This window comes from Carlito syrichta, unplaced genomic scaffold, assembly GCF_000164805.1.
Source record: "Carlito syrichta isolate Samal-C Ts95f unplaced genomic scaffold, Tarsius_syrichta-2.0.1 Scaffold302868, whole genome shotgun sequence".
Classification (NCBI taxonomy): Eukaryota; Metazoa; Chordata; class Mammalia; order Primates; family Tarsiidae; genus Carlito; species Carlito syrichta.
The window spans coordinates 315,661-323,904 of record NW_007246964.1 but is presented as its reverse complement, the minus strand read 5'-3'; the positions used below and the strand labels follow the sequence as shown (position 1 = coordinate 323,904).

The following is an 8,244-nucleotide window of genomic DNA, read 5'->3' as shown; positions in this document are numbered from 1 at the left end:
GGATAGTCCCGAGAGCCTGTGACTGGCCCATCCAGAGGGAGGCGGCCTCCCTTCCTCCCGCCCTCTCCTCCACACTCCCTTACCTCTCTCCGGCACCACCACCATCCCGCCGGCCCGGATTCAGGGGACCTGCCCACGAGGTCTTTGTTCCAAACCCGGGGAGCCCCCTTCCTCCATTGCGCCCTGGCCCGCCTCCAGGCTGCTCTGCCAGCCCCAGCCGCTCGCAGACCAGCATCGCTCCCCACCTCTCCCCGCCCCTGCCGCAGCTGAGGCCGCCTTGCCTCGGCAGGAAGCGCCCAGCCCGATTTCCTACAAGTGTTTGTCAGAAGGAGGGGGTTTGTCTGCGTGCAGAGGTTAACCCCTTGCAGGCTTTCGCCGGGACTCACAGAAGCTTCTGACGTCCCTGGGACCAGCTCAGTCCAGAACTTCGAGGTACAGACAGGGAGACTACAGCCCAGAGAAAGTCAGAGGCTTGACCAAGCTCTCACAGCATGCAGAAACTAGGAAGAGGCCCCCTGCTAACTCAGCCCTCTGGGAGCTCCTTCCATAGTGCTACCTTCAACCACGCATTACCTTGGTCAAGGCTCCCTCCCTCACCAGGCCTCAGGGCCCACCTGCACAACGAGAGCACAGGCTCACTGCCCTTCTGACTGTGTCCTCTCTGCCCATGTGCTACCCAACATCTTAGGGAGGCTACGATGATTCCTGCCATCTCACCCAGTCCTCACCCCGAGGTGGGTCCGCAGCCAGAGTGGGATTTTCCAGGCAGCATGGAGACAGGGAACTGGCAGATCAGATGGATCTCTCTGTTTTAAGTGTCATCCCAGACTACTGGATGTCAGGGACAGATTCATCCTGATGGTCAAGCTGCCTTTCCACAAGCCCCCCATTCCTTTATTCCCAGGTAGGTGCTTTTCGTGGCATTGGGGACATGGCCCAGGACAGGCCAGGCTCCTGCTCGCCACCCTTGCAGAGACACAGACAATAAACACATACACAATTCCAGGAGAGGGGCGTGAATGAGACAGAACAGGAGAACAGGTGGAAGGGGGTGGCCGTCCACACCCTGGGCTGCTCTCGGTGGAACTGATGGAGAGGAGAGTTATAGAATGGCTAGGACATTCAAACACAGGACTGGAATGAAGGAGAGCTGGGGCAGAATGTTCTGGAAGGACAAGTGCAAAGACCAAAGCGGGAGGGAGCCAGACCTTCCCCAAGAGCAGCAAGGTCTGGGTACCCGGAGCAGAGCAGGCCGAGTGGGAGAGGCTGCAGGGCAGAAGAGGGAGCACAGGATCTGGGCCCCACCATGGCCCAGAGATTCTGAAACAGGAAACAAAAAGAAAAAAGAAACATACCATGCCTCTTTATTGTCCAAACAGCCTTCCAGGTGATTCTGACAGGTAGTCAGGCTTGGGAACGACCCAGTGCGGGCCTGGGTTCGAATCCCAGACCCACCTCCTGCAGGCTCTGGCCTTTGAGGGCTTCACCTTTCTGACCTCAGGTTCTTAGTCTGGGATAAGAAGAGCAGTCACCCCAGGGCTGCTGTCAAGACTGCATGAGACAATGCCCACCAGTGCAGAGCGGGGGTCGGAGCACGCCTGCCCTTGACTGAGCTGCTTCATTACTGCTCCTTCTTCTCTCACTGCTGCTACTTAGGGACAAGCCTCTGGTCTCCTCCAAAGGCTGGATCTTAATGCCTTTCCTCCAGCAAGGCTCACTGAACGTGTCTGAGGAATGAATGGACTTCCTCAAGGTCAGCTTGCAAGTATCTGGCAGAGTCAGGGCTCCTTCTTTCCAGTAATCACTCCCCACCCCCTTCCCTGCCTCCTTCCCACATCTGGGGGGTGGGGACAGCTACGGAGCTGTGGCAGACCCTAATGAGGGCCCTCCCTGCTGGCTCTGAGACCATGCGGGCCATTGTTTGAGGGGCGGGCTCCTGATACCCTGCCACTCACTCATCCTCCCACCCTGGTCATTAACCCAGGCAGTGCTGCCATTAACGCCAGGTGGCTGCCACTGCGGGCCCGCCCCACGGCCCCTGGATAACCCCAAGCCCATCGTAGGGACGGCCACCCAACACCAGGTGGTGCAGCCTGCACTGTTTGTCTCCTTGTGCCTCCACGCCCCATCTACCCGCCTCCCTGTCTTTGCTCATGTGGTGCCCCTCTTAGGACACCATCCCCACCCACAGACCAAAGCAGCAAGTCCCAGACTGAGCTCATAGCATTGCTATCCCCAAACCCACCCGCCCCTTACCCAGGTGTGCATGCCAGGCTTGACTGTCAACCCGGACATGTCCCTTCCCTTATATCCCACAGCCAGACCGTCATCTGCTGCTGGGGACCTCAGTTTCTAAATCTCCCCATCTCTGCCTCCCCGCATGGCCTCCTGCATCCGTTTCACCTGGAAAGCCCTCAGGTCCCCTAATCCATTCCCTACATCCATTCCCTACACTGCACTGATGGCCCTAGAGAAGAATCCACAGCCCAGTCACTGCCTCAGGCTCTCCTCCGGCCACCCTCTCAGCTCTCACTCAGTCCTCCTGCTGCTCCCAGGACAGATCCCACTTCTCCTCCCTGTGACTTCCAGATCTCAGATCCAGTGTGGCCCCTTGGGGACTCCCCATTTGGACTTATACTTCATGTGTGATTATTTGACTAACGCCTGCCTCTTGACTCTGCTGGGAGCTCTGTGAGGTTGTCATCATTGTGTCCCTAGTACCCAGCATACAGGCAGGGATACCCAAGAGAAACTCAGTAAGCACCTGCTGGGTGAGCCATGAAGCCTCACTGGCCACCCAGACCTGACTCATTGCGCCCTAGAACAACCCAGTGAAGCTGGTGTGACACTTCCATTTTACAGCTGGATAAACAGAGGTCCCAAGAGCCCAAGCAACTTGCCCAAGATCACAAGGGTTGATGAGCTCTGGTAGAGTTTCAAACACACAAAGGCCTGGCCCCTAAGGACCCAGCTGGGTGCTGACAGCATTGCAGCCCTCAGAGATAATGAATATCTGTGCACTATGAAATCAAGAGTAGAGCTTATAACTGACTAATTGCAGTTCTCTGAGCCAATGTTCTAACTTCATAACGAGGCCTCAGTTCCCTCAGAGCCTTCTGGTTCTCCAAAGTGCTTAATCGTCCTTCGTAGCGCTAGACGCTTAAGAACAGCACTGCGAAGGGGACAGTACAGGAGCATTATTCCGTTTGCACTGGCCGGGCACAGGTTCACACCTATAGTCCCAGCACTTTGGGAGGACAAAGTGGGAGGATTGTTTGAGGTTGGAAGTTGGAGACCATTGCATAGGTGAGGACGCTGTGGCCCAGAAAAGGGAAGAGATTTGTTCCTGGGCTCCCAGAAGAGAAACAAAATCCTTTGGGCCCGGCTGCCAGGGCTTGAGTACTGTCACCAGTGAACAGCTAGTGGCACCTGCCTGGCCCTGGCAGCCCTTCCCACCAGAGCCCAGCAAGCCTACAGCCATGCCCTCCCTCCAGCCTCCGGGTCATGGTGTTCAACCCTGAAGTGGCCACTTCCCTCCCATTTTCTCACCGCCCCCTTCCACCTCCTCTCCTGTCCTCCCCTACTCCATGGTCATTTGTGAGCCCCACCTAAGTGCTGGCACATTAGCCAGGCTGAAAGGTGGCTTTTTCTTTTAAGTCCTCAGGTGCAGCCCAGGACATGCCCCAGGATCAGGGTGGGCCACACTTGCTGACATGAAGAGCCTGACGGTCTCCCCCTTGCACCATGTCCTGAGGCCCAGGGTCCTGGGGCCCCACTGGGCTTCTCAGCCACACTGGTAGAATCCAGGGCGACTTTAGGAGCCGTGGGGGCTGAAGGCTGTGTCATTCTTCCCTATGCCCCTCCTGAGCTCTCCACCACTCCTTCCCCTGGAAAAGACTTGAAAACCCACGGGCAGGCCACCCACTCCTTCCTGCCCAGGCTGCTGTGTCCACCCCTGCAGTGAAGCCCCACAGGGAGTCTGGGGGAGAGGGAGGCAGGTGAGACTTTCGGGAGTGGACCAGGAAGAATGGATGGAGCCTGGCTGGGGAAGCGGAGACCCAAGCTCCAGCCCAAGTGACCTGGAACAGGTGCCTTCGCTCCTCTGAGCTTTGGAACCAGGGGCTTAATGGGATTATCTCTGAGGTTGTCAGAGATTATCTTCTAACATGGATCCTTTGTTCCATTTGCCCATACAGGCAGAAATGCCATGCTGACAGGAGGCTGCAGGGCACAGGGCTTAAGGCACTGAGAACTCCATGTTCTCCCTTGGAACTGTGTGGCTTGGGCAAGTGGCTTAACCTCTCTGAATCCCAGATTCCGCATTTGTAAAACGGAGATAAAACCTACTTTACAGGAGTCTTGGGTTGACCCATGAGACTATGTACCTAATGTTCTGGGCCCCAGTGCCCAGCAGGTGCAGAGTAACTGCTCAGGAATAAATGACTTTGCCTTTTTGGTAAAGCGACCATATGGTCTGCTACCTGCAGGACCGAGTTTAACTCTCGTGAGCATGGAGGTTCCCCAACATTGACCCCAGCTCTAGCTTTGAGTCCTGGACACGAAATGGGACAGGCAGTTTTCCCAAGCGGAGGGAGAGGGTGATATCTCCCCATGACCCTCTTCTCCGAGGCCCCTACACTAAGACGGGTGTAGGCTGGAACCTATGTCTGCTCTGAGAAGGGAAGAAGGGGGAAAAACAGGCCTTCCCTGGCCCACAGACACAGGGGTTCTGAGGAGGGCATGGCCATATTGAGGACACCTCCACACTTAAATTCATGCTCTTTTCAGAGTCAAACCAAAAAATGTGCATGTGCCAGGAACATGAGGCTGAAGGCAAAACTTTTCTGAGTACTTGCCACACGTCAAATGCCGTGTAAAGACTTCTCCACGGATTAGGCTCTCACTGTTTAATCCTCATAACAGTCCAAGGAGGAAGAATTCTTACTTTATAGGTGAGGAGGTTGGGTTTGATTGACCCGAGCAGTCTGAATCTAGAGAGTATAGTCTTACGTTGGAAATGAAACTCACAGCAGGTAAAAGATTGCCAACAACCTCAGTGTCCCGTAATAGGGGATCATTGAAGTAAATTATGATATTTCCACTCAAAGGAATATTATGTGGCGATTCATAGGCTACTACTGAAGAATATCAAATAATGTCAAAATTCTGATGTGTTAAGTGAACAAGCTAGTTATAAAATAATATCTAGCTTGGTTGAGTCCTTAAAGAAAAAAAACCAGTAAAATATGAGAAAAAGAAGGAGAGGAGGAAAGGAGGAAGACAGGAGAGAGAGAGAGAGAGAGAAAGAAGGATGTATTCCAGAATGTTTATAATAATTATCACAAGGTAGTAAAATTATAGGCAAGTTACCATTTTTCCTTATGGGTATTTTCTAATAATAACAGTTGCTTTAAAATACAAATAAAATGACCATTTATAACTCTTAAAAACAAATGACCAGGCATGATGGCTCATGCCTATAATCCCAGCACTTTGGGAGGCCAAGGCAGGAGGATTGCTTGAGACCAGCCTGGGCAACATAGTGATACCTTGGCTCCACAAAAGAAATTAGCTGGGCACGGTAGTGCGTGCCTGTAGTTCCCAGCTACTTAGGAGACTGAGGTGGAAGGATGGCCTGAGACCAGGAGATCGAGGCTGCAGTGAGTCATGATTGTACCACAGCACTCCAGCCTGGGTGACAGAGTGAGATTGCAACTCAAACAAACAAACAAACAAAAAAGTAAACAAACGGCATCTCACATCTGTGCAGTGTTTCGTTCTGACGAGAGCCCTTGGGTACCAGCCTCCTCAGTTTCCCCACCTGTGAAAGTTGAGGAGACTAGCTGGGCTCTTTGGGGTCCTCTGCAGTTCTGACATTCTGTGACATCTTGTAACCCCCACACCTTCTTCTCCTCCTTTTAAACTCTGAAACCACATGTTGCTTTCTGCACATACAGACATTACACAAATCGTAGGAACCAGAAAGGAAAGGAAGTGATCAGCCCCCAGTCCTGGCCATGCTTAGCATTTTGCAGCATAGCGTGTGTCGCCTGATGGATCCTCATAAGCAATTGGCACTGAACAGAAGAAGAAAGACTCAGAGAGGTTACATGAGCTGTCCAACGTCACACAGCACCTTAGGACCAGAGTCAGGTCTGCCTTCACAAGTAAAGCATCATCTTCTAGATGAGTCCCTCACTAGGGGAGGGTTGGGGGTGGCCCCCTGGAACCTGAGCCCTCCTCTCCCCAGTCCTAGGTTGCTGGCTGAGGCCCCAGAACCCAAGGAGACCAACAGCCGGACACCCCACTCTGGTCTTGATCCCAGGCCCCTCTCCCAGAATAGGGGGGCGGAGGGATGCTGGCAGGGACCTAGGGGCCCATGTGGGAGCAACCCTGGGAACAAGGGGGTCTCGCTTGGCAACGGAGCTGGAGTTTGCCTGATACTTGACAGGGATGCCCAAAGCCAAGATGGGTGTAGACTGAGAGGCAGGGGGGCCAAGGACTGAAGAAGTGAGGTTTGTGTGCAGGAAGGCCTGGTCCCACTACGGCAGGTTGGACCTCAGATGTCTTGTTTGGGAATCTCTGTGATATCTTCCTGTACCTCTTCCCGAGGGTGGGGGGTGGACACGGGAGAGTGTTTTTGCACAGCTTTGATCAAAGGACGCACTCAGAACATGAGGGGATGCTGGCGCCTCCTCCTGCCCCCTAGCCAGAGGCAGTACCTTCCCAAGCTGCCCACCCCAATTCAGCCTCCAATCCCTGGGCACAGGGGATAAATCTCCTTAAGGCCCCATTCTGCTCAGGCCTTTCCCCTGCTTCCCAGCCATCCATGGCTCCCAATGCTTTCAGGTTAAAGCCGGACCTTTTGGCCTGGAATTCAGGCTCACGCTGTCCTGCTCCCAGGCCAGAGGCTGCTGGAACAACCTGCAATCGTAGGGACTCAGAAGGTCTCCTTCCCAGATCTCACGCTGCAGGGAGCTGAGCAGGTAAGGGCCTCTGGCCCGGCCCCCTTGGACTTCCTGCACCCCTGGGAACTACCTAACTCCAGAAGCAAGGCTGGCCTTCCCCTCAGCATCCTTCACATGCAGCTGTCTTAGGAAAAGAAGACGAGAAAAAGCCCTGATGTGTGGCGGTTACAGAACATTTCCATGATGTAAATACCCTTCCTATGGCCGATTTCACACTACCAACACATCACTGAATGTGGCAATGTGAAGAAGATGGCACAATCAGCCCTCAGGAGATGGCACCAGCACCACTCTCCCCACTCGATACATCTCAGAGGAAGGATGGGCTAACAACGGTGAAAAGCTGTGTGACTGTAGTCAAGTGACTTACAGTGAGCCTCAATAATAGCCAGCTCAGCCGGGCTCGGTGGCTCAGCCTATAATCCCCTGCCTTTGGGAGGCTGAGGTGAGTGGATTGCCTGAGCCCGCGGGTTCGAAACCCGCCTGGGCAGCAAGAACTCATCTCTACAATAAATCAAAAAATCAGCCGGGTGTGGTAGCGCATGCCTGTAATTCCGGCTACTTGGAAGGCTGAGGAGGAAGGATCGCCAGAGCCCAGCAGGTGGAGGCTGCGATGGCCGGGAGGGGCCACTGCACTCCAGTCTGGGTGACAGAGTGAGACTCCAACTCAGAAAAAAAATAGCCAACTCAACAACATCATGTAATTAAATGATATCATGTAGGTGATTGACAACTATGTTTTGAGTACCTGCTATGTGTAGGGCTCTGTACTGGGCATCAGGGAGTGACAGTGGTGACAAAACTGGCAAGGGCTCCTGCCCTCTCAGCCCTCACTCGTAGTAAAACACTTAGCACAGTGGCTAGAACACGGCACTCAGTAAACATTAGCTATTGTTATCAATGGTATTACTGTGGTCGTTTTTTTCCTTTCTCTGGGTCTCTGTTTCCTCGTTTCAAACAGAATGTGGACTGGGCAAAAGCTTTCTACGATGCCGCCTCACTTGAGCCTTAAAGTGGTACTAAAGTGGGCACTAGTACCCCCATTTTAAAGCGGGGAAAACTGAGACTCTCCGAACTGAAGCCAGACTGGGGATGAGAACCCAGGTCTTCTCCCTCCGGGTCCTCAGATTGTTCCCACCTTCCAGAACTAAGGAAACATTAAAAAGACCAGGCATTCAACTGGCGGGTGCTTTAAAGATACTCTTCCTTTCCTGCCACGCCGTGAAATGTAAACTGAAATGTCTGCGTTGTGCACCAGCTTCCAAAATACCCTCTC

At 53.6% G+C, this 8,244-nt stretch overlaps 1 protein-coding gene across 1 annotated transcript in view; it reads right to left on the bottom strand.

Annotated features, from left to right (window-relative positions):
• AKNA (AT-hook transcription factor) overlaps window positions 1-262 on the bottom strand; it is a 46,621-nt gene extending 46,359 nt beyond the window's left edge. Inside the window, exon 1 of the mRNA XM_008057211.1 lies at window positions 84-262. The gene's annotated coding sequence lies outside the window, so the exon portion shown is untranslated. The remainder of the gene's footprint in view (window positions 1-83) is intronic.
• Between the last annotated feature and the right edge of the window lie 7,982 nt (window positions 263-8,244).